This window comes from Ranitomeya imitator, chromosome 5 (assembly GCF_032444005.1).
Source record: "Ranitomeya imitator isolate aRanImi1 chromosome 5, aRanImi1.pri, whole genome shotgun sequence".
NCBI lineage: Eukaryota > Metazoa > Chordata > Amphibia > Anura > Dendrobatidae > Ranitomeya > Ranitomeya imitator.
Genome location: NC_091286.1, coordinates 461560778 through 461588266, shown reverse-complemented (window position 1 = coordinate 461588266; position 27489 = coordinate 461560778). Strand labels below are relative to the sequence as shown.

Below are 27489 nucleotides of genomic sequence, written 5' to 3'. Positions count from 1 at the left end.
ATGGGCAGTGTAGGTGTTTTCCTGGCCTCCACTCACTGCCGACTATGCTCCCCCATTGACTTGCATTGGGTTTCGTGTTTCGGGCGATACCCGACTTTTCGCGATAATCGGCCGATTCCACTCGACTCGACTTCTAAGATAGTCGGGTTTCGCGAAACACGGCTCGACTCTAAAAAGGTCAAGGTCGCTCAACCCCAATTCTAATATGAGCACCGAAGATCAGCCAAGCGCTGCACTCAGAAATCACCGGCAAGCCCATATAGAATGGTATCGGCGGAGGCCATAGTGATCAGTCTCCCAGCGAACAGAAAAGTATCCCCTATCTAGTGAATAAAAGGTAACGTTCAAACTTGAGAACATGCTTTTAAGTGGATTTGAAAATAGATAACATAGAGGAGTATAGCAAAAAGAGATTTGGGTGGCATCAGTATTCAATGCATAATGATAACATAAGCAGGATAGTCTTTAAATCTCCAAGATCCTATCCCAATTTGTAGTAGGTGTAATACTAATAATAACATTAGCAAATACCTCAAATTAGAAATGTAGTATAGTTCTTTTGATTTGCTGTGTCACTTACCTATATGCAGGCCATTGCAATAGCTTAAATGGAACCTGTCACCTGAATTTGGCGGGACTGGTTTTGGGTCATATGGGCGGAGTTTTGGGGTGTTTGATTCACCCTTTCCTTACCTGCTGGCTGCATACTGGCTGAAATATTGGATTGAAGTTCATTCTCTGTCCTCCGTAGTACACGCCTGCGCAAGGCAAGATTCCAATATTGCAGCCATCATGCAGCCAGCGGGTAAGGAAAGGGTGAATCAAACACCCAAAAACTCCGCCCATATGACCCAAAACCAGTCCCGCCAAATTCAGGTGACAGGTTCCCTTTAAATATCCATGGTAATGACCACTAACAACTAACTAAATGTCACTATGTGAGTGGTCGTAATCATAGATACTTAAGCTACTGCAATGCCCTGCACATGAGGCAAGTAACATAGCAAATCAGAAGCACTAGAGTGGCATGAAAAGGTTTGGCATCACTGGTCAAAATTATTGTTATTGTAAACAGTTAAGCAATTTCAAGATTAAATGATCTCTAAAAGTCCAAAAGCTAAAGATGACACATTTCATTTGTATTTTTGGGCAAAAAAATGTTGCCCTTTTTTACATTTTAAAAATTACAGAAAAGAAAATGGATGACGCAAAAGTTTGAGCACCCTTGGAGATTTGTATGCTCAGAAAACTTTGACCAAGGTTTCAGACTTTAATTAACCTGTTAGAGTTATGGCTCGTTCTCAGCTTTATAAAACCCAACCTATGCTAATCTATGCCAAAAAAAAAACAGCAGTCATGAGTTCTTCTAAGGAGCTGCCTATCACTCTAAATATGAAAATGATGGAGACTCACAATGCGGGAGAAGACTGAAAGAAGATAGCAAAAGCATTTTCAAGTTGCCCTTTCCTCAGTTTTAAATGTAATTAAGAAATGGCAGTTATTAGGAACCGTGGAGGTCAAGATAACATCTGGAAGACCAAGCAAAATTTCAATGAGAGCTGCTCGTAGAATTGCTAGAGAGGCAATTCAGAACCCCCGCTTGTCTGAAAAAGACCTTAAGAAAGATTTAACAGACTCTGGAGTTGTAGTACATTGTTGTACTGTTCAGAGACACCTGTACAAATATGACCTTCATGGAAGAGTCATCAGAAGAAAACCTCTCCTGCATCCTCGCCATAAAGTTCAGCTTTAGAAGTACTCAAAATAACAACTAAGCAATCCTAATACATTTTGGAATTAAGTCTTGTGGACCGTTGAAGTTAAAATAGAACTCTTTGGCCACAATGACCAAAGGTATGTGTGGAGAAAATAAGGCACAGAATTTTAGGAAAAAAAAAATCTCATCAACCACTAAGCATGGGAGTGGATCAATCATGCTTTGGGGTTGTGTTGCAGCCAATGGCACAGGGAATATTTCATGGGTTGAGGGAAGAATTAGTTCAATGAAATTTCAGCAAATTCTTGAAGTAAACATAATACCATCTGTAACCCCTTAACGACTTTTAACGGCAGTAGTAAAGGGTACTTAAACCACAGCGCCGCTAATTAATGGTGCTGTGGAAAAGGTGCATGGCTCCCCAGAGTCAGATTTTCTCCAGGGTCTCGGCTGCCGAGGGTAGCCGAGGCCCCAAAGAACACATGATTCGGGTCAGTTTTTACCGACTCCCGGGGTTGCAATCGCCATTATTAACCATATAACGGCGACCGCCAAAAAAACGCGATTTGCCATTCAACTTCTCTGTCCTCCCATATGATCACACATCAGAGGACAGAGAAATAGGGTCCCCGATCCCCCAATACTTACCAGTATTTCCCGGTGTCCCTGGGTCCTCCTGTTTCCACCCCGGCCACTTGCATCTTCTTCCGGAAAGAAAATGATGAGCACATGCGCAATGCGCCCGTCGAGATCTGCCAGCACACGGCAATAATAGGAAGCTTTTTCCGATTGGTTCATTTTGGTCAATGTGATAGACCCTATCACAGTGATCAAAATAAAAAAAATTGTAAATGAACCCCTCCTCATCACCCCCTTAGTTAAGGAAAAATAATAACATAAATAAAATGTATTTATTTTCATTTGCCCATTAGGGTTACAGTTGGGCTAAAGTGAGTTGGGCGAAAGTTAGAGTTAGAGTTAGGGTTGGGGCTAAAATTAGGGTTGGATTTGGGGATAAAGTTAGGGTTAGAGTTGGGATTAGGGTTAGGATTGGGATTAGGGTTGGGATTAGGGTTAGGATTGGGATTAGGGTTAGGGTTGGGATTATGTTCAGGTTTGGGTTTAGGGTTTGGATTAGGGTCAGAGTTGAGATTAGGGTAAGGGATGGGATAAGGGTTAGGATTGGGATTAAGGTTAGGTTTGTGGTTAGGGTTATGGTTAGGGTTGGGGTTGAGATTAGGGTTGGAAATAGGGTTGGGATTAGGGGTGGGGTTGGAATTAGGGTTAGGGTTGGGATTAGGGTTAGGGGTGTGGTGAAGTTAGAAGTGGGGGTTTCCATTGTTTAGGTACATTAGGGGGTTACCAAATGCAACATGGTGCCACCATTGATTCCAGCCAATTTTGCATTCAAAAAGTCAAATGGTGCACTCTCCCTTCTGAGCTCTGCCGTGCACCCAAACAGTGGTTTAACTCCACAAATGTGGCATCAGCATACTCAGGACAAATTGCACAGCAATGTTTGGGGTCCAATATCTCCTGTTACAATTGGGAAAATAAAAAATTGCAGGCTAAAAATAATTTTTGTGGAATAAAATGATTTTTTATTTTCATGGATCTGCGTTATAAACTTCTGTGAAGCACTTGGGGGTTAATAGTGCTGACCACACATCTGGATAGTCCCCTTGGGGGGGTCTAGTTTCCAAAATGGAGTCACTTGGGGAGATTTCTACTGCTTAGGCACATCAGGGGCTCTGCAAACACAACATGACGTCTGCAGACCATTATATCAAAGTTTGCATTCCAAAATGGCTCTCCTTCCCTTCTGAGCTCTGCCATGCGCCCAAACAGTGGTTCCCCCACATATGGGGTATCAACATACTCAGGACAAATTGCACAACTTTTATGGTCCAATTTCTCTTGTTACCCTTGTGAAAGTAAAAATTTGGGGGTGAAAATATCTTTTTTGTGAAAAAAATATTTTGATGCCTGCAGACCATTCCGTCAGTTTGCATTTTAAAACGTCACTACTTCCTTTCCGAGTCCCCATGTTTGCCCAAACAGTGGTCACCTCCACACATATGGGGTATTGGTGTACTCAGGACAAACTGAACAACAACTTTTATGGTCCAATTTCTCTTGTTACCCTTGTGAATATAAAAATTTGGGGGCAAAAAGATCATTTTTGAGGAAAAAATATGATTTTTTATTTTCATGGCTCTACGTTAGAGACTTCTGTAAGGCACTTAATAGTGCTCACCACACATCTAGATAAGCTCCTTGGGGGGGTCTAGTTTCCAAAATCGTGTCACTTGTGGGGAGTTTCTACTGTTTAGGTACATCAAGGGCTCTGCAAATGCAACATGACACCCGCAGACCATTCCATCAAAGTCTGCATTTTAAAACATCACTACTTCCTTTCCGAGCCCCCATGTGTGTCAAAACAGTGGTCCTCCCACATATGGGGTATTGGTGTAATCATGACAAACTGGACAAAAAATGTTGGGGTCCAATTTCTCCTGTTACCCTTGTAAAAATATAAATTTGGGGGCATAAAGTTCATTTTTTGTGGAAAAAAATATGAGTTTTTGTTTTAAAGGCTCTACGTTATAAACGTCTGTGAAGCACTTTGGGGTTCAATGTGCTCACCACACATCTAGATAAGTTCCTTAAGGGGTCTAGTTTCAAAAATGGTGTCACTTGTGGGGGGTTTCCCCTGTTTAGGCACATAAGGGGCTCTCAGACGCGACATGGCGTCCGATATCAATTCCAGCCAATTTTGCATTGAAAAAGTCAAACGGTGCTTCTTCCCTTCCGAGCTCTACCGTGCGCCCAAACCGTGGCTTGCCCCCACATATGGGGTATTTTCGTACTCAAGACATATTGCAAAACAAACTTGGGGGTCTAATTTCTCTTGTTACCCTTGTGAAAACAAAAATTTGGGGGAGAAATTATCATTTTTGTGGAAAAAATATTTTTTTTATTTTTATGGCTCTGCGTTATAAACTTCTGTGAAGCACTTGGAAGTTCATAGTGCTCACCACACATCTAGATAAGTTCCTTAAGGGGTCTAGTTTCCAATATGGTGTCACTTCTGGGGGATTTCCACAGTTTAACTACATTAGGGGTCTCCAAACGTGACATGGTGTCCGATCTCAATTCCAGCCAATTCTGCACTGAAAAAGTCAAACGGTGCTCCTTCATTTCCAAGGTCTTCCGTGTGCCCAAACAGTGGTTTACCCCCACATGTGGGGTATACGCGTGTTTAGGAGAAATAGCACAATAAGTTTTGTTTTTTATTTTCTCTTTTTACACTTGTGAAAATAAAAAAAATGGTTCTAAATTAAAATTTTTGTAAAAAAAAATAAAAGTTAATTTTTTCCTTCCACATTGCTTCAGTTCCTGTGAAGCATGTAAAGGGTTATTATCTTCTTGAATGTGGTTTTGAGCACCTTGAGGGGTGAAGTTTTTAGAATGGTGTCACTTTTGGGTATTTTCTGTCGTGTACACCCCTCAAATTGACTTTAAATGTGAGATGGTCCCTAAAAAAATGGTTTTGCAAATTTTGTTGCAAAAATGAAAAATTGCTGGTCAACTTTTAACCCCTATAACTTCCTAACAAAAAAAAATTGTTTCCAAAATGATGCTGATGTAAAGTAGACATGTGGAAAATGTTATTTAATAACTATTTGGTGTGACATATCTCTTTGATTTAAGGACATAAAAATTCAAAGTTTGAAAATTGCAAAATTTTATACATTTTCTCCACATTTCTATTTTTTTCATAAATGCAAGTAATATCGAAGAAATTTTACCACTATCATGAAGTACAATATGTCACAAAACACCATTCTTATAATTAGTGGGATCCGTTAAAGCGTTCCAGAGTTATAACCTCATAAAATGACAGTGATCAGAATTCTAAAAATTGCTCTGGACATTAAGCTTCAATTTGGCTACGTCACTAAGGGGGTAAAATAGCTGAATTAGAGAAGAGGATGTCTTCTAACAAACAGGCAATCCCTGCATGTGCTGTGGCTGTTTAACAGGTGCAAATCATGCAGCTGCGGGAACTAGAACGTAATACTCAAGCCTCCGCAATACTCGGATAACACCTGCACGTGCTCGGATAATGCTATATCAGAGCACACTAGCTCATGACAAATAATGATCCTAAACGCACATCAAAATCCACAATACACTACCTCAAAAGGTGCAAGCTGAAAGTTTTACAATGGCCCTCACAGTCCCCTGATCTGTGCATCATTGAAAATGTGGCTGTGGCTAGACCTCAAAATAGCAGTGCATGCAAGACAACCTAGGAATCTCACAGAAATGGAAGAATTTTCCAACAATGGATGAAAATAATTCAAGAATTGAAAGACACTTGGCTGTGAACATAAAGCATTTACAACTGTGATACTTTCAAAAGGGAGTGCTGCTAGTTGCTAACTATGCAAGCTGCCAAACTCTTGCGTTGGTCCATTTGTCCTTTTGTTTGCAATTTTTAATATGTAAAAGATGAAAATATATTTTGGGGGGCCTAAAATACAAAGGAAATGTGCCACCTTTAACTTTAGGCTTTTTAGAAATCATTTCAGCTTCAATTTGCTTAACTGTTCACAATAACAGTAATTTTGACCAGGTGTGACTGAACTTTTACATGCTACTGTATACTACATTTGGAATTTAAGGTATATTGGGATAGGATCTTGGAGATGGGAATATCCCTCTAAGTTAACAAAGAGCAAAGTCCTGCACTCATTGGATACTTCAATTGGGCATAATTTAGCAGCATGGTTTAAGTTTTAATCTTGAAACCAGAATATATATTAAAACTGTATAACTTTTAATTGTACAGAGAATATGAATCAGCTTTTCTTTTAGGACCTTTAACACTTCTCTAACTCCCACTAGATGTATAAAATGCATAAACACATTCCTGTTCTTCATATATTCTAGATTTGTAACATATGTCCCTTTTTTCTAGTATATTAAGGAGCACAAGCGTTCACTTGCCAGTAATTATATCCCTTAGTAGACATATTATTTTTGGTTTAGTTTACCTTGCAACATTGCTTCCCTAGAATTTTCCCTGCTGTTTTATGTACTGTCAAGATTCAGTCTCGTAGAATACATAATCAGTGAACGTGACCTGCCACAGCTATTTTAGCTTTCAGGAAACCTTTGTTTGATCTTGTCCTCTCATCTTGTACTGAGGAGCTGGCAAAATTGTCTTTCTGTGGTTAAAAAAGAAACATAGGTAATAATAATGCCTGTGTAAATGGAGCGTTAGGATCTCCAGATCTCTTCTGCCACAAAGCCAACATAATGGCCATGTCTCTTTGTGCCATGTAAAGTCTACTTGTAAATATCAATACATCAGTATAGATGCATGTGTAAGACCTCATTCAATCATCCGTGATTTTTCACAAACACAAAAAAGTCTGAGTTTTATCAGTGTTTTCGATACACTTTTTATAAGTGTTTAGTCAATGTCTGTTTTTACCATCAGTGATTTTCATATATGAAAAAATTAATAAATTACAAACCTTGTGTAGATTACAATATTGATCATGGACAGCACACAGATTCGACACTGATGCCATCCTTGTACTGTCTGTGAATTTCATTTAGCCATAGACTTGTGTGTTGGTAATTTTGATTGCAGACTACAATAAAAAATGGGGTAATGTACTGTATCTCCTTGGGAAAAGTGACATGCCTGACATACACTGTCTTATTTTTATGACCTTTCCTTTTTCTTTAAGTGTTCCCCATTCATAATGTAAATGTTTTATTTTGAGTGCACATGTAACTTATCATTGACAGGATAATCTTGTAGTTATGATACCTTTTAATGGTTAACTTTTGTTAGCCATTAAAAGGTATCATAACAAAATGGTTAACTCATTCTGATTGGTATCTTGAGATTTTAGTTTTTTTACTGAAAAAATAAATGCATCCCCTGATGAGTCATTCTGCATGAGACATATTTATTGGGAAAATCTGCATATTGTTTTAGGGGAAATGGTTCTCCTTGTGGAGAGTGCCAAGTCAATGTAAGGAGACTTAAAGGTCATGCGGTGCTCCTCTTGGAAATTAAATATGCAAGTTAGTCTCTCCAGTGAGGAAGAGGACTTGAACTCTAGTGAGACCTATTAGAAGTAGAAAAAAATGAACACATCTCCATGATTTTTTTGTTGATGCACTGTCTGCAAGAAAACACAGACAAGTGCACCATAAACTTCAAAGGGTGCATATACTATCTGTGAAAATCATGGATAGAGCACATAATTAATTCACGGACATGTGAAAGAATTGTAACAGTATGTAAGTAATATGTTGGGTGAGATGATGCAATTGAGTGCACATGGCTAAACCATCACCAACCTTGGTGGAGACGGCCTCAAACCTTACGAGCAAAATTGCACAATTTGATTATCACAGGAGGGCATTTTTTGCACATTCAGACATGCTGCATGATTTTGTTGTTATCATTTTGCTGATAAGAAAATGCAAGAAAGTAGACTCAGGATCTCTATCACTGACATTGACAATGACACATTCCGATCCTAAGTAAAATATCATGAAATGGATTTGTCTAGTGTAGGAAATCTTTTCTCAAGTACCGTCTTGGAAAGACTTTGGATTGCCGATGTAACCTCTACCATTGTATAGGATGACGTCTGAAACCACATTTTGCGCTTTGAGTTGACTCCTGGCCAAGCATGTGGCCTTCTACTTCTCTACTCAATGTTTAAGGATGATGGTAATAGCGAATTGCTGTTTTTCTTACTGCAGCCATGCATTAAAATAGACGGTTCACAGAGCCCTGGTCAGGTGATATTCTGTCACGAGACCTATTTGCTAGATGTTTCTATGTGTAATGGTTGTGATGATTTACAGCCTATCATATTATTTTCTGGCATATCACAATATTAAATTAAATTTGTTCAAGCTAACACATATGTGAGAAATTGGAATCTGTAACCATATTTTGAGAAAATGTAAGGATGGACACATCTGTAAACACTGCAGACTTATGTCCGCTTACCCTGACCCTTGTCATCCTGCCTACATCTCTGTGTCCTGTTGCATTGCAGGGGTCACAGGTGACAGGCAGGAGTATGCCCCCTGTTGTCTGCTTTGTCTCTTGCTTTATGATTAGCAGTCAGTAGAGTGGTTTTTATCTGGGGTATGCCGGAATTTCTGAAAAAATCCATGACCTAAGTTTGGATAACCTGTATACAAGCATGATCGATTGTTATATTGTTGCAGATGCAAAATGCATCCTATGCCTTTTTTTCTGAAATTGAGGGTTATTATGTACATGTTATAAGAAATGAGAAATGAATGATGGATTTCAGGAGAATACATTGTATATTCAGACAGTGGCTTTACTTTTTGCATGTATGACCGAGAATCCTTTATGTTCACAGCTCATAATATCCAGATGTTTACAAGAAAGCAATCTACCTCGGTACAAACAGAGTCCATATTCTGGTTTGTTTCTCGACAGACTCTTTTACCTTTAAATTGAGAGAGCTTTGATATAATAGGAGTCATCAGAGAGGAACAGCTAGTTACCAAGGAGACTCCCTGATGAATCAGAGAGACGGACTGGTACCAGAGCTGCACATTCTGTATCTCCCTAATTCAGAGAAGCTCACATTTTTCACACCGGATAAGACTGTTCCAGGCATCCACAGAGCATGGCTTTCTGCTGACAATTACCACTCCAACCGTATTTGTGTCTGGAAGGCTTGTTTGTTTCTTTCGTGGGAGAGGGGTAGAAAGAAGAACCTTGCTTCTCTAGGAAAGAAGAAAGAGATTGTAGCAATGAGAGATTTCCTTGGATCGAACTTGGCTGTGCGACAACAAATGCAATCCAAGGACATAACAGTCTAGCTGGAGCACACATAGGTGAAAAATGAGATTATTGATGTTTAGCATAGATGCGAACAATATGATGCAGAGGCTAGGAAGGGTGTGAAATGCCTCTTTTTCTCTTTGCTGCAGTGTATGGGATTTTTGTTTAAGTCAAGGATCTTCTGAACACGTCAGATTTCCCTATGGCTCTCTGGACTAGGTCTCCACTCGGTAACCTAAGTCCTGCATTTTTCAGGCACTTCTTTGTTTGCTAAGACCGTTGGAGAAAGAAGAGGGATTTTTTTTTGTTTGTTTTTATTTACTGTGATACATTTGCCTTTAGAATTTGGAGCCTGTTCCTTTAACTATGTTGCATCTGTGAAATGACACGGTGACAGTGCTGAGGACATTAATATTGTATATCGCCTGATGACGCTCACATTTTTCTGACAGGATACAAAAGTTACTTATTCAACGCAAAACTACTAGAAATCTTCTTCGGATGAGGGGAATTGTTCTTTCCATGGAGCAGATTCACAAGGCAGCCTACAAAAGAGATTCAAAGATCAGTGACAATAGAAGAAAAGAAGCTTTCAAACATGCGGAGATCAGGGCATTGTAAAATAAAGGTAGGCTGCTGCACTTTTCTTTACTAATTGTGTAATCATTTCTATTTATTCGATGGTTTGTGTGTCATCTACTGTATTTCAGTGTGTAAAATAACAGCCAAATATCTAGAAATTTAGTATTAGGATATTATCATTGTTAGTATTATATTTTAATGATCTATTGTGTTTACTTGTTAATAACAAACATTGAAACTTTAGGTATAAAACATGACCCGTAGTATTGTCCTCTTCTACAACAATGTCATTTGTTACTCAGCAAAGTAGGAGTAGTCTTCTGCAGTGTCTCCATGTTTAGATGCTTATTCTGCTTGTTAAGTTACTAAAAACATGGCAGCCGATCATACAACTTAATAAAATAGTAGCAATGTCATTGCAATGAATGTTGGATGTTCTTTTTGAAGGTGTAAATGATGGCAAAAGCTTGTGTCTGCTATTAATGAATGCAGCAACGTGGGCTGCATTAGAGCAAAGTCTATTAAGATGTGGTCCAAGAATATTAAAGGGTTAAACCCAAAGTAGTAAGTCATCCTTATAAACAGGATAGAGAGTAACTGACAAATCACCGGGGGTCTAGCTAATGGGACCCACAGAAGAAGAAGGCTCTGGAGCCTGGGAATGGAGCTGTGCAGAGTCCGTCTTGAGTAGAGTAGAGGTATGCTTGGCTGTTCCGGCAGTCCTATAGACAAGGATTGAGCGCAGGCCGCACATGAGTACCTCCACTGCTTTACAGATGGCTACAGAGCACAGTTCTCGGATTTCAGAGCCTCTTTCTCTTGATTACTGTGTTTCCCAGTAGTTGCTAAGTTATCCTCTATCCTCTGTTTAGGGGATAACCTATCTTTAACGGGGTTATCTGGTTTAAAGCTACAAGTCTGCAATCACTCTATGTGACTGCAGACTTGTAAATCCTTACATCAAGCACACGGTGCGCTATCAGGATTCTCCCATGCTGTTGCTGGGAGCAAACAGTCATACTTCGGATTTGCATACTTTCATCCACATTCCGACTAAACTGTATCCAGCCTCGCTAAATATACTTTAATTGTGTGAGTCTGGAAGCAGTCTAGTCGGCATGTGACCACATATATGCAAATGGAATACTTGAGATTAAGCCCCCTCCTCTCCTAGTGCCAGAACCGGAGAATGCTCACAGAGTGACTCCAGACTTGTAGATTTAGACTGGACAACCCCTTTAAGTCTGGAGTTTCCATGAAGACCCATAGACCTCTTCAATTATAGTGAAGTACAATGCCTTTCATTCTCAGGACTTTCCAATGAACTTAAAAAACATATAACATTGCCAGTTTGGGGGTAAATTTGGGTTCTGTTTTGATATAGTTATAAATTGCTTTTCAATGGTATGGCTCATTTCTGTTATTCTTTCTTCAGAAACTTGTATGTACAGCAGCAACATTAGCAACACTGCACGCTACAGCAATAATGTAGCACGCCTACGCCATATGTATAGTTCCACTTCTATAGGCATAATATGTGCTACATGAACGGCCTAAATCCCCAAATGAACATTAGCTGCATCATATCATTGGATTTAGCAAGCTGAACATTTATTTAGGGTTTATTGCATCTGAAAATGAATCATTTCCAAACTACAGTTTAAATAAAAAAACACATTTTGGACTCTCATTTTCAGTATATAACTTGGCCCTCAAGGGCTATTCTCCTGGATCGCGCCTTGCAATGAGGATTTATTTATTTACTTAAGCATGCCATTACTATACTGATGCAATATACTTCAAGCCAATTTGACCTCAAGCGTTTAACAAATCAACATCGCATAAATCTCCTTATACTACAAATATATAGTGAAGCCTGCGGGCTTGTAGTTGACTACAGTTTCTCCAAAGTTTAGAACCAATTTGATTTCATATTATAATAACAGGATTAATAAATAGTGAATTTCTGAAAATAAAAATAGTAGTTAATAAATCAAATAAATTTGACATTTAGGTGGCTGCACTGAAAATGACACCAATTTTGATGCGTTATCTGAGCAAAAGGGATTTTGTCTAAATTGACCTGAAAACAGTACAAAGGATTGGATGGCAGCTCTTGATCCGAGCATGACAGTTCCATAGAAATACGTACAGCTGTCTCGCTTGGGTCAGGAGAGCTGCTGGCCAGTCCATGCACTGCAGTCCAATCTCACTCCTGTTTATACTGCTGTCTGACTCTGCCTTTATTTGGATGTGTCATTTTCTTAACCAAACTGTTCCTCTATTTTTTTAAACATCTGTATCAATTTCAGTTATATTTTACCTAGTAATTAATGTTTTTATTATTGATGTCAATGATATCCATTAGAAATGAAAGCCTTTATGAATACATTGATGCTACTATTTACAAGGCCTCATAGATGTATAATACAACATGGAAAGGCAAATTCATCATTTTCATAAAGGGAGAAAGGAAAAAGCATCATAGGCATTCAAGATGGTGTTCGTTCGGGGACCAATACCAGCAATTGTGGCTCTGATTCAGATGAGTAACTAACACCTCTATGCAGATATGTGAATAAACCCTGAAGGATTCTTAGAAACTGACTTGTGTCACATCAACAACACTTTTCTTTGGAAGCGCTACCAACACCTTAGATTTTAGTCCCTGGTAGCTGTAAAACATGCTTTTTTCCAGATGCCATTTTGATGCAGTTTTAACCACATTTCACCAACTATCACGGGAGACTTTTTAGTGTTTTTCAATGTCGTAAATTGGGATTGGCAGTGCTTTGGTGGGAGTTTGGCTTACTTAGAACTGAATAGTTCAGTAACCAATGCCAAAACAGAATTTTGCATTTCAATAGTGGATTATATGTAAAACCAGTATAGAACCGGTGCATAGACATTTATAAAAGTTGCAATAGATACATTTATGACATGCCCTCTTACACTCTTGTAAATGTCATTGTCATTAAAATAAATCATTATTTTAATCTAGAATTTTTCTCTGCAATGTTTTTAATAAATCTGTTCCTTACCCCCTGTTAGAGATGGGAGAATTGATTTGGAGGACTCTGGTTCATCAACCAGGTCGATGACTTCTTGGTGGAAGGTTTGTGACTCTTCTTACCTCCCGGCATTCCCAGCTTTTTTTCAGAATAGCTGGGCCCACGTGACGTGTTGAGTGTCATGCCACAATGATAATGTTGTGCCAGCTCAGGCTAATCAAAATAAAAGCCAGGACGGAATGAGATTTACAGGATGACTGTCCAGAAGCTACTGATGACTGACCTGGAAGACGGGCCGAGTCCTGTGAATCGAGTCTACCATCTCTACCTATTATCTCTAGGTCTTTCTATAATCCATTGTTTTGCATTATGTCTACAAAGTAAGCTGGTTCCCAAACACACTTTACATTACTAAGAGCTCAGCAGCGCATTTGGTATTAACTATATAGTGGTTCCTACAAGCCCTTTTTTCTTAGCACATCAAAGTTAAAGCTTTCAATGAAAGTACAAATACTAGCACAGTGGAAATACTAATGGTACCCAAAACATAAGTAAATTAACTGTGACAAACGCATTTCACAAAGTACGGAATAAGATTTATAAATGCAGACCTTTAAAGAAATAAAGCAGGAACAAATTCTGCTCATAGAACAAGCAGATTATATCATCATGTATTACTCTTATAAAACGATAGAACATTTTATTAATGTCTTATCTTAGAATGACTGACACATGAACCATCAATCCAAAATGTCTGATAGTAAATATGAATCATCCTGTTTGCTTTGCGTTGATTGACAGTGACCAAAGTGTACACCTTCATGTCAATCTGGAGAACATAAAACTGCTGATAAAGGAGCTGATTAAGGAGCTGAGTTAGCAAGTGTTCTTTAAAAGACTTCCTGTCCTCTTATAAAGTTGTAAGTAAGAGCAAGCACAGTAAGATCTTGTGCAGAATGTCACCAGTCTAAAGGTACCGTCACACTGAACGATATCGCTAGCGATCCGTGACGTTGCAGCGTCCTGGCTAGCGATATCGTTCAGTTTGACAGGCAGCAGCGATCTGGATCCTGCTGTGCCATCGTTGGTCAGAGCAGAAAGTCCAGCACTTTATTTCGTCGCTGGACCTCCCGCAGACATCGCTGAATCGGTGTGTGATGCTGATTCAGCGATGTCTTCACTGGTAACCAGGGTAAACATCGGGTTACTAAGCGCAGGGCCGCGTTTAGTAACCCGATGTTTACCCTGGTTACCAGCGTAAACGTAAAAAAAAAAAACACTACATACTTACATTCCGGTGTCTGTCCTCCGGCGCTGTGCTTTCCTGCACTGGCTGTGAGCGCCGGCCAGCCGTAAAGCACAGCGGTGACATCACCGCTCTGCTTTACGGCTGGCCGGCACTGACAGTGCAGGAAAGCACAGCGCCGGGGGACAGACACCGGAATGTAAGTATGTAGTGTTTTTTTTTTACATTTACGCTGGTAACCAGGGTAAACATCGGGTTACTAAGCGTGGCCCTGCGCTTAGTAACCCAATGTTTACCCTGGTTACCAGGGGACCGGCATTGTTGGTCGCTGGAGAGCTGTCTGTGTGACAGCTCTCCAGCGACCACACAGCGACACTGCAGCGATCGGGATCGTTGTCTAGATCGCTGCAGCGTCGCTTAATGTGACGGTACCTTAAGTCTCAAACACAAGCTGTTTTTTCACAGGGTGAACATTGATTTTCTAATAATAGCTTTGTGCAGATGCACCAAAAGCCTGTGATAACCAATTGCAACTACTGTACATCAAGGTTGGACAGTTGAGGTTGGCAGTTCTAGTGATGGCAGAATCCTGGGAGAAAATGTGTAGTCATAGAATAGGTGCAAAGTTGGTAAGATGAAAGGTGAAGGAGTATCATGAAGGCAGAATCAGCACATGGAAGAAAATTCAGACCTAAATCAGATCAGTAACAGGTCAATATGCTGACATAGTGTATAGGGCACCAAGCTGTAGCAAAAACACTATTACTAGTGCTTTTTGTTAAACAGAAAATCCAACAGAAAATTAATACTAAAAGGTCTTTAAGTCTCACTAGTAGTCTGAATATTGGTATGCATCAGGAATGAAAACAACTCTGGAAAATGTACCGTAATTAAGTTAAACTAAAATGAATTAAAAAAATTAAAAATTATACATGTGGTGTACAGTACCCCATCACTGTTACTTTTGTTTCTGTACATTGCAAAAGTTATAAGGAAGCAAAGTATATGTAGGATGCATTCATGTACAGATAGGATCAAGGATCCATGGTGTCTGAAATGTGTGTGAAATGCTACAGAATATTAAAAAAAGCATAAAAAATAATTTAGTTCATATTTAAAAGATTGATTAGATAATAATATTACTAATTATAACTTGTTAATGAAAATGACTTTGTAGGAAGTGACAAGTCGCAGGCATTAAAGGGAGTCCATCTATCACAAACTGCCCTTGTAGGTGAAATAGCTCTAACAAAAATGTTTTGTTAAGTGTCCAAACCCATAACTGTGTTTGCGCGGCAAACATTGCCCCTGATCGGCAGTAAAATCATTACCGCCGGTCAGACAGATGCGGTTACCATGCTGTCAAATGATTGTGAGCTTGTTGAAACTTAAAAGCTTGTTGCCTCATGTAAGTCTGTTGCCTCGAGTCAAGTTATTGAACTGAAATCTTTATGCAATTACATCTTTCCATCATTACCAAATAACATTACATCCTAGGATATACAGTAATTCCACTCTACAAACATTTACAATCAACCCTTGCAAATTTACAGCCACAAATATATTTATTCATAATGTAGATACACAAGTATTGTTCACCCTACATCTCTAATTTCAGTGATTAATTTTCTTACAGAATCATTTGTGATTGGATTGTTTCCTACAATGAAAAGTTTGCTTTTTTTTGTTCATTTTGTTTCCCTTCTCCAGGAACTTGTGATTTCTTACTAAAGAAACCAGAGACACACTTACAATATCACAACGAAATGTTCCATAAAATAAGATAATGGAAATTTTATGCATTCGGATATCATAGTGAGGATCGTTAACTTTGTTCCCTTCTTAATACATACTGATCTCTGATGGGCTCTACACTTGTACATTAAGCTGTAAGACGAGTTGTCTACAACAGAGATATTGCTCAAATGTAGAAATTGTCAATCATTTTGACATGGTATGTGATTTAGATAGCTCTATTTAGCAACTACTAAATTTGCACAGAATTGCACATGCATTACATTATCCAGTATTAAGTCCACATAGTCATTTCAGTCTTCCTTTAGCAGAATAATGTGTATTTATTTACCCAGTGCTTGTCTTAATAGCTAAATAATCAAATTTAAATGAGAGAAGTAAATAATGATGACAAAAATATACTGAAAATACTTCCAGCTATGGTAATTATGCCCGATTATAAAAAGTAGTTACAAAACCAAGAGCTTCCCTGAGCTGATGTAACTGCATTTTGCACTTTATTACCCTTGTCTTGCTACTTTCCTTGTTCTTGTATACCCACTTGCACTTATTGTGCCCTATACTGCTTCTCCTTGTGTACTTCTGAAAGGTCACTTTCTCATACTACTACTCCCCCGTCCCCCTTTCCCACATACATGTATTAACACTTTAATGAACTCCAATTTTAAGGTGTGTGTATATATGTATATATATATATATATATATATATTTATATATATATACAGTACAGACCAAAAGTTTGGACACACCTTCTCATTTAAAGATTTTTCTGTATTTTCATGACTAAAAATTGTACATTCACACTGAAGGCATCAAAACTATGAATTAACACTTGTGGAATTATATACTTAACAAAAAAGTGTGAAATATCTGAAATTATGTCTTATATTCTATTTTCTTCAAAGTAGACACCTTTTGCTTTGATGACTGCTTTGCACACTCGTGGCATTCTCTTGATGAGCTTCAAGAGGTAGTCACCGGGAATAGTCTTCCAACAATCTTGAAGGAGTTCTCAGAGATGCTTAGCACTTCTTGGCCCTTTTGCCTTCACTCCGCGGTCCAGCTCACCCCAAACCATCTCGATTGGGTTCAGCTCTGGTGACTGTGGAGGCCAGGTCATCTGGCGCAGCACCCCGTCACTCTCCTTCTTGGTCAAATAGCCCTTACACAGCCTGGAGGTGTGTTTGGGGTCATTGTCCTGTTGAAAAATAAATGATGGTCCAACTAAACGCAAATCGGATGGAATAGCATGCCGCTGCAAGATGCTGTGGTAGCACCGATCGTGGGCATTGCTGCCAGGTGTCAGCTGTCATATACAGCTGACACCCACACGCAATCGCCGCGGTGCTCACCTTGAGGCCGCAGTGATCTCAGCACCGTACTAGCACTGCTCCTGGCACAAATGCAGTTCCTGCAGAGCAGTACCAGTACGGCGGATGTCGCAAAGGGGTTAACCAGGGGTGCCCAGATTTTTACATGCCACTGTATACACTTGATGAATGATGAAATATATACTGTAGTTCAATAACACATAAAGTCACAGTTAGGGTTGAGCGAAACGGGTCGTTCATTTTCAAAAGTCGCCGACTTTTGGCAAAGTCGGGTTTCATGAAACCCGATCCGACCCCTGTGCGGGGTCGGCCATGCGGTACGCGACTTTCGCGCCAAAGTCGCGTTTCAATGACGCGAAAAGTGCCATTTCTCAGCCAATGAAGGTAAACCCAGTGTGGGCAGCGTGATGACATAGGTCCTGGTCCCCACCATCTTAGAGAAGGGCATTGCAGTGATTGGCTTGCTGTCTGCGGCGTCACAGGGGCTATAAAGGGGCGTTCCCGCTGACCGCCATGTTACTGCTGCTGATCTGAGCTTAGGGAGAGGTTGCTGCCGCTTCGTCAGAAGCAGGGATAGCGTTAGGCAGGGTCCATTAACCACCAAACCGCTTGTGCTGTAGCGATTTCCACTGCCCAACACCACCTTCGGTGTGCAGGGACAGTGGAAGCTACATTTTTTTTTTTTTCCCTCAGTGCTGTAGCTCATTGGGCTGCCCTAGAAGGCTCCCTGATAGCTGCATTGCTGTGTGTACGCCGCTGTGCAAACCAACTGCTTTTTTCAAAGCACAAATCCTCTTGTTCCTTCCTTTCTGCACAGCTATCTTTTTTGTTTGTCCACACTTTTTATTTAATTTGTGCATCAGTCCACTCCTTATTGCTGCCTGCCATACCTGGCTGAGATTACTGCAGGGAGATAGTAATTGTTGGACACTCCCTGTTTTTTTTTTTTTTTTTTTTGTGGGAGATTAAGATTGACATTTCTGCTAGAGTGCCATCCCTGTGTGTGCCATCTCTCACTCAGTGGGCCATAGAAAGCTTATTTATTTTTTTGCTTGATTTGGGTTATAAAATCTGCCTGAAAAAATCACTACATCAATCAGTGGGAGAAAAATATTGGCCTCAGGGCTTGTGTGCCACTCTTGACTCCTGTGTGTGCCATCTCTCAGTCAGTGGGCCATAGAAAGCCTATTTATTTTTTTTGCTTGATTTGGGTTCTAAAATCTACCTGAAAAAATCACTACATCAATCAGTGGGAGAAAAATATTGGCCTCAGGGCTTGTGTGCCACTCCTGACTCCTGTGTGCATCATCACTCACTCAGTGGGCCATAGAAAGCCCATTTTTTTTTTTTTTGCTTTATTTGGGTTCTAAATTCTACCTGAAAAAATCAATAAATCAATCAGTGGGAGATTAATATTGGCCTTTGGGCTTGTGTGCCAGTCCTGAGCGTGCCATCTCTCTCACAAATAGTGGGCCATAGAAAGCCTATTTATTTTTATTTTTTTTGGTTTTATAAATTCTCCCTGAAAAAAAAAGGGAGATTAATATTGGCCTTTGGGCTTGTGTGCCAGTCCTAAGCGTGCCATCTCTCTCTCTCAGATAGTGGGCCATAGAAAGCCTATTTATTATTTTTTTTATTGGGTTTATAAATTTTCCCTGGAACAAAAAAAAAAAAAGTGGGAGATTAATATTGGCCTCTGGGCTTGTGTGCCAGTCCTGAGCGTGCCATCTCTCTCACAAATAGTGGGCCATAGAAAGCCTATTTATTTATTTTTTTTTGGTTTTATAAATTCTCCCTGAAGAAAAAAAAGGGAGATTAATATTGGCCTTTGGGCTTGTGTGCCAGTCCTAAGCGTGCCATCTCTCTCTCTCAGATAGTGGGCCATAGAAAGCCTATTTATTTATTTTTTTATTGGGTTTATAAATTTTCCCTGAAAAAAAATAAAAAGTGGGAGATTAATATTGGCCTCTGGGCTTGTGTGCCAGTCCTGAGCGTGCCATCTCTCTCACAAATAGTGGGCCATAGAAAGCCTATTTATGTTTTTGGTTGATTTGGGTTCTAAATTCTACCTGAAAAAATCAATAAATCAATCAGTGGGAGATAAATATTGGCCTCTGGGCTTGTGTGCCACTCCTGACTCCTGTGTGCGTCATCTCTCACTCAGTGGGCCATAGAAAGCCTTTTTTTGTTTTATTTGTTTTCTAAATTCTCCCTGAAAAAATCATTTTATTTTATTTGGTTTCTAAATTCTTCCTGAAAAAATCATTTTATTCTATTTTTTTTTTTTCCTAAAGTCTCCCTGAAAAAAAAAAAAAAACAAATCAGTGGGAGATTAATATTGCCCTTTCTGCTTGTGTGCCAGTCTTGACTCCTGGGTGTGCCATCTCTCTCTCTCTCTCCAATTGTGGGCCATTGAAAGCCTATTATTTTTTTAGCTTCATTTGGGTTCCAAAATCTACCTGAAAAAATCACTACATCAATCAGTGGGAGATAAATATTGGCCTCTGGGCTTGTGTGCCACTCCTGACTCCTGTGTGCGTCATCTCTCACTCAGTGGGCCATAGAAAGCCTTTTTTTGTTTTATTTGTTTTCTAAATTCTCCCTGAAAAAAATCATTTTATTTTATTTGGTTTCTAAATTCTTCCTGAAAAAATCATTTTATTCTATTATTTTTTTTCCTAAAGTCTCCCTGAAAAAAAAAACAAAAAAACAAATCAGTGGGAGATTAATATTGCCCTTTCTGCTTGTGTGCCAGTCTTGACTCCTGGGTGTGCCATGTCTCTCTCTCTCTCCAATTGTGGGCCATAGAAAGCCTATTATTTTTTTAGCTTGATTTGGGTTCCAAAATCTACCTGAAAAAATCACTACATCAATCAGTGGGAGATAAATATTGGCCTCTGGGCTTGTGTGCCACTCCTGACTCCTGTGTGCGTCATCTCTCACTCAGTGGGCCATAGAAAGCCTTTTTTGTTTTATTTGTTTTCTAAATTCTCCCTGAAAAAATCATTTTATTTTATTTGGTTTCTAAATTCTTCCTGAAAAAATCATTTTATTCTATTATTTTTTTTTCCTAAAGTCTCCCTGAAAAAAAAAAAAAAATCAAATCAGTGGGAGATTAATATTTACATTTGTGCTTCAGTGACAGTCCTGCGTGTGTGGCATCTCTCTCATTTGTTGCCACCAACAACAGAGTGTGTAACATTGTGCCTGATTTTCGTTGTGGTCTCACTCACCTGTAAAGGGGTAGCTAAATCATACTGAAGTTATAGCTCACCGTGTAAGTTGTGTGACAGCAACAAATACCGTTAGTTTGGTTACATTTTTAAAACAATGAGGAAGTCTGGTGGAAGAGGTCGTGGCCGGGGGCGTTCATTGTCAGCTGGTAATGAGGGTAGTGGTGGAGCATCAGCTGGTCGTGGGAAAAAAAATATTGCACCTAAGTCTGGAGCTGTGGAGCCAGGTTCGTCGTCTGGCTACACAAGGCCTCGAACGCTCCCTTTTCTGGGAGTAGGAAAACCGCTTTTAAAGCCGGAGCAGCAAGAGCAAGTTTTGGCTTATCTTGCTGACTCAGCCTCTAGCTCTTTTGCCTCCTCTCGTGAAACTGGTAAATGTCAAAGCAGCGCGTCGTTAGTGGATGTTCACGGTCAGGGACAAGTCGCTTCCTTGTCCTCTTCAGCAAAAACAACAACAGAGAAGAATGCAGCAGGCGACACAACGGGTTACTCCATGGAGCTCTTTACACATACCGTCCCTGGCTTAGAAAGTGAAGCAGTTAACAGTCCATGCCCATTACAAGTTGAATCTGACATGGAGTGCACTGATGCACAGCCACAGCCAGACTACTATGCTGGTCCTTTGACTCAGACCACAACATTGCCCTCGCAGGGTAATTATCAAGAATCAGACCCTGATGAGACTATGTTGCCCCATCACGAACGCTATACCACCGACCGACACGGTGACACAGACGAAGTTGCACACGAGCTACAAGAAGAGGTAATAGATGACCCAGTTCTTGACCCCGATTGGCAGCCATTGGGGGAACAGGGTGCAGGCGGCAGCAGTTCTGAAGCGGAGGAGGAGGGGCCGCAGCAGGCATCAACATCGCAACAGGTTCCATCTGCCGGGCCCGTATCTTGCCCAAAACGCGTGGCAAAGCCAAAACCTGTTGGAGGACAGCGTGGCCATCCGGTTAAAGCTCAGTCTGCAATGCCTGAAAAGGTATCCGATGCTAGAAAGAGTGCAGTCTGGCATTTTTTTAAACAACATCCAATTAATCAGCGCAAAGTCATCTGTCAAAAATGTTCAACTACCTTAAGCAGAGGACAGAATCTGAAAAGTCTCAATACAAGTTGCATGCATAGACATTTAACCACCATGCATTTGCAAGCCTGGACTAACTACCAAACGTCCCTTAAGGTTGTAGCACCCTCGGCCAATGAAGCTAGTCAGCAACGCAACATCCCTTCCGGCAGTGTAGGGCCACCATTTTCCGCACCACCTGCAGTATCTGTGCAGGTTTCTTTGCCAGGCCAAAGCAGTCAGGGTCAGGGAATCACCAGTTTCGTAGTAGGAAACACTGCATCTAGGGCACCGGCGGCAACAATACCATCTCCCACCGTCTCTCAGTCTGCCATGTCCACCGGCACCTCCGCTAGTTCCACGATCTCCAGCTCTCCAGTCCAGCTCACCCTACATGAGACTATGGTTAGAAAAAGGAAGTACTTAGCCTCGCATCCGCGTACACAGGGTTTGAACGCCCACATAGCTAGACTAATCTCGTTAGAGATGATGCCCTACCGGTTAGTTGAAAGCGAAGCTTTCAAAGCCCTGATGGACTACGCTGTACCACGCTACGAGCTACCCAGTCGACACTTTTTTCCAGAAAAGCCATCCCAGCCCTCCACCAGCATGTTAAAGAGCGCATCGTCCATGCACTCAGGCAATCTGTGAGCACAAAGGTGCACCTGACAACAGATGCATGGACCAGTAGGCATGGCCAGGGACGTTACGTGTCCATCACGGCACACTGGGTGAATGTTGTGGATGCAGGGTCCACAGGGGACAGCAAGTTTGGGACAGTTCTGCCTAGCCCACGGTCTAGGAAACAGTTGGCTGTAGACGTTCGCACCCCCTCCTCCTCCTCTTCGTCCTCCTGCAGAAGCGAGAGCTCGTCCACAGACCGCAGTCGCACAACCACTCCATCCGCAGCTGCCACTGTTGCACACCAGGTCTCCCATTATGGGGCAGCTACTGGCAAACGTCAGCAGGCTGTATTGGCTATGAAGTGTTTGGGCGACAACAGACACACCGCGGAAGTTCTGTCCGAGTTCTTGCAGAAAGAAACGCAGTCGTGGCTGGGCACTGTAGATCTTGAGGCAGGCAAGGTAGTGAGTGATAACGGAAGGAATTTCATGGCTGCCATCTCCCTTTCCCAACTGAAACACATTCCTTGCCTGGCTCACACCTTAAACCTGGTGGTGCAGTGCTTCCTGAAAAGTTATCCGGGGTTATCCGACCTGCTCCTCAAAGTGCGTGGACTTTGCTCACATATCCGCCGTTCGCCCGTACACTCCAGCCGTATGCAGACCTATCAGCGTTCTTTGAACCTTCCCCAGCATCGCCTAATCATAGACGTTGCAACAAGGTGGAACTCAACACTGCACATGCTTCAGAGACTGTGCGAACAGAGGCGGGCTGTTATGTTTTTGTGGGAGGATACACATACACGGGCAGGCAGTAGGATGGCAGACATGGAGTTGTCAGGTGTGCAGTGGTCGAAGATTCAAGACATGTGTCAAGTCCTTCAGTGTTTTGAGGAATGCACACGGCTGGTTAGTGCAGACAACGCCATAATAAGCATGAGCATCCCCCTAATGCGTCTGCTGATGCAAAGTTTGACGCACATAAAGGATCAGGCGTCTGCAGCTGAGGAAGAGGAAAGCCTTGATGACAGTCAGCCATTGTCTGGCCAGGGCAGTGTACAGGACGAGTTAGCGGGCGAAGAGGAGGAGGAGGACGAGGAGGATGATGGGGATGATTATATTTTTAATGAGGAAGCTTTTCCGGGGCCACTGGAAATTGGTGGCGCGGCAAGGCCGGGTTCTGGTTTTTGGAGGGACACAAGTGACGTGGATTTGCCTGAAACTGCCCCTCAACCAAGCACAACCGCAGATTTGAGAACTGGAACTTTGGCCCACATGGCGGATTATGCCTTACGTATCCTCAAAAGGGACACACGCATAACTAAAATGATGAACGATGACGATTACTGGTTGGCCTGCCTCCTTGATCCTCGCTATAAAGGCAAATTGCAAAATATAATGCCACATGAGAACTTGAAACTAATATTAGCAACCAAACAATCAACTCTTGTTGACCGTTTGCTTCTGGCATTCCCTGCACACAGCGCCCGTGATCGTTCTCACACGAGCTGCAGGGGCCAGCAGACCAGAGGAGTTAGAGGGGCAGAAATCAGAAGTGGCGTTGGCCAGAGCGGTTTTCTGACCAGGTTGTGGAGTGATTTTGCTATGACCGCAGAGAGGACAGGTACTGCAGCATCAATTCAAAGTGACAGGAGACAACATTTGTCCAGTATGGTTACTAACTATTTTTCATCCCTTATCGATGTTCTCCCTCAACCGTCATTCCCATTTGATTACTGGGCATCAAAATTAGACACCTGGCCAGAATTGGCAGAATATGCATTGCAGGAGCTTGCTTGCCCGGCAGCTAGTGTCCTATCAGAAAGAGTATTCAGTGCTGCAGGTTCAATACTAACAGAAAAAAGGACTCGTCTGGCTACCCAAAATGTAGATGATCTAACCTTCATTAAAATGAACCACAACTGGATTTCGAAATCTTTTGCCCCACCTTGCCCGGTTGACACCTAGCTTTCCTATGAAAAGGTCTTGCCTGTGGACTATTCTGAATGCCTTTTCCAATCTTGTAATTTTCTGCACCCGATTGTCCAGCATACGACATGTTTACACCTCACTAAATGGCCAAACTCCCCACACGGGGCCGTGGTATCGACACTTGGCGACAGCACCCGTGAGAGTGCTGTTTGTCTGAAGAGGTGGGTGTGCCCGCTTTTGGTCGACGGCACTGCCACTGGGTCCCTCCTAGTACAATAAAGTGTCTCTGGCGGTGGTGGTGCGCACCCAACGTCAGACACACCGTTGTAATATGAGGGGCCCTGGGCCTGTACCGCCGGCCACAAGACAGTTCCCCCCCCCAGCTCAAACAGTGCTCTACCACTTGCAAAATTATCTCACAGCTCCACCAATGTTTAGTCTATGCGCTGACATCCTTCAATGCCTGCCACTGACAATACCATTGTATTGACATTTTTGTTATGTTAGGCCTTCGAAGCCTGTCTGCGGTCACTCCTTCCACTATGCCTCCACTGACCACACCACTGCTGCCCGTGTACCCCTGGAACCAATTTAAAATTGCCTACAGCCATGTGTTATTATTTTAGGCCTTCGATGCCTGTCTGCGGTCACTCCTTCCACTAGGCCTCCACTGACCACACCACTGCTGCCCGTGTACCCCTGGAACCAATTTAAAATTGCCTACAGCCATGTGTAGTGTTGAGCATTCCGATACCGCAAGTATCGGGTATCGGCCGATACTTGCGGTATCGGAATTCCGATACCGAGATCCGATATTTTTGTGATATCGGGTATCGGTATCGGAAGTGTAAAATAAAGAATTAAAATAAAAAATATTGTTATATTCACCTCTCCGGCGGCCCCTGGACATCAGCGGGAGGATCCGGCGTCCGGCACGGCTTCTTTCTTCAAAATGCGCGCCTTCAGGACCTGTGGTATGACGTCCCGGCTTCTGATTGGTCGCGTGCCGCCCATGTGACCGCCAAGCGACCAATCAGAAGCCGCGACGTCATTCCTCAGCTAAAGTCCTAGAATGAGCGCCTTTTAGGACCTGAGGAATGACGTCGCGGCTTCTGATTGGTCGCGTGGCGGTCATATGGGCGGCACGCGACCAATCAGAAGCCGGGACGTCATTCCACAGGTCCTGAAGGCGCGCATTTTGAAGAAAGAAGCCGTGCCGGACGCCGGATCCTCCCGCTGATGTCCAGGGGCCGCTGGAGAGGTGAATATAACAATATTTTTTATTTTAATTCTTTATTTTACACTTTAATATGGATCCCAGGGCCTGAAGGAGAGTTTCCTCTCCTTCAGACCCTGGGATCCATGAGGATACATTCCGATACTTGATGTCCCATTGACTTGTATTGGTATCGGATATCGGTATCGGCGATATCCGATATTTTTCGGGTATCGGCCGATGCTATCCGATACCGATACTTTCAAGTATCGGACGGTATCGCTCAACACTAGCCATGTGTTATTATTTTAGGCCTTCGATGCCTGTCTGCGGTCACTCCTTCCACTAGGCCTCCACTGACCACACCACTGCTGCCCGTGTACCCCTGGAACCAATTTAAAATTGCCTACAGCCAGCCCAATTTTTTTATTTTAGGCCTTCAATGCCTGTCTGCGGTCACTCCTTCCACTAGGCCTCCACTGACCACACCACTGCTGCCCGTGTACCCCTGGAACCAATTTAAAATTGCCTACAGCCATGTGTTATTATTTTAGGCCTTCGATGCCTGTCTGCGGTCACTCCTTCCACTAGGCCTCCACTGACCACACCACTGCTGCCCGTGTACCCCTGGAACCAATTTAAAATTGCCTACAGCCATGTGTTATTATTTTAGGCCTTCGATGCCTGTCTCCGGTCACTCCTTACAATATGCCTCCACTGACCACACCACTGCTGCCCGTGTACCCCTGGAACCAATTTAAAATTGCCTACAGCCATGTGTTATTATTTTAGGCGTTCGATGCCTGTCTGCGGTCACTCCTTCCACTAGGCCTCCACTGACCACACCACTGCTGCCCGTGTACCCCTGGAACCAATTTAAAATTGCCTACAGCCATGTGTTATTATTTTAGGCCTTCGATGCCTGTCTGCGGTCACTCCTTACAATATGCATCCACTGACCACACCACTGCTGCCCGTGTACCCCTGGAACCAATTTAAAATTGCCTACAGCCAGCCCAATTTTTTTATTTTAGGCCTTCGATGCCTGTCTGCGGTCACTCCTTCCACTAGGCCTCCACTTACCACACCACTGCTGCCCGTGTACCCCTGGAACCAATTTAAAATTGCCTACAGCCAGCCCAATTTTTTTATTTTAGGCCTTCGATGCCTGTCTGCGGTCCGTTCTTTCTACTACTACTACACTGACCAGGCCACTGCTGCCCGTGTTCCCCTGGAACCAATTTAAAATTGCCAACAGCAATGTGTTATGATTGTTAGGCCTTCGATGCCTGTCTGCGGTCACTCCTTCCACTAGGCCTCCACTGACCACACCACTGCTGCCCGTATACCCCTGGAACCAATTTAAAATTGCCTACAGCCAGCCCAATTTTTTTATTTTAGGCCTTCGATGCCTGTCTGCGGTCCGTTCTTTCTACTACTACTACACTGACCAGGCCACTGCTGCCCGTGTTCCCCTGGAACCAATTTAAAATTGCCAACAGCAATGTGTTATGATTGTTAGGCCTTCGATGCCTGTCTGCGGTCACTCCTTCCACTAGGCCTCCACTGACCACACCACTGCTGCCCGTATACCCCTGGAACCAATTTAAAATTGCCTACAGCCAGCCCAATTTTTTTATTTTAGGCCTTCGATGCCTGTCTGCGGTCCGTTCTTTCTACTACTACTACACTGACCAGGCCACTGCTGCCCGTGTTCCCCTGGAACCAATTTAAAATTGCCAACAGCAATGTGTTATTATTGTTAGGCCTTCGATGCCTGTCTGCGGTCACTCCTTCCACTAGGCCTCCACTGACCACATCACTGCTGCCCGTATACCCCTGGAACCAATTTAAAATTGCCTACAGCCAGCCCAATTTTTTTATTTTAGGCCTTTGATGCCTGT

The 27489-nt window shown here is 42.1% G+C and overlaps 1 protein-coding gene across 1 annotated transcript in view; it reads left to right on the top strand.

Annotated features, from left to right (window-relative positions):
* The first annotated feature begins 9353 nt into the window (after positions 1–9353).
* The window catches only part of KCNMB2 (potassium calcium-activated channel subfamily M regulatory beta subunit 2), a 611704-nt gene continuing 593568 nt past the window's right edge, over positions 9354–27489 (top strand). Inside the window, exon 1 of the mRNA XM_069727285.1 lies at positions 9354–10215. The gene's annotated coding sequence lies outside the window, so the exon portion shown is untranslated. The remainder of the gene's footprint in view (positions 10216–27489) is intronic.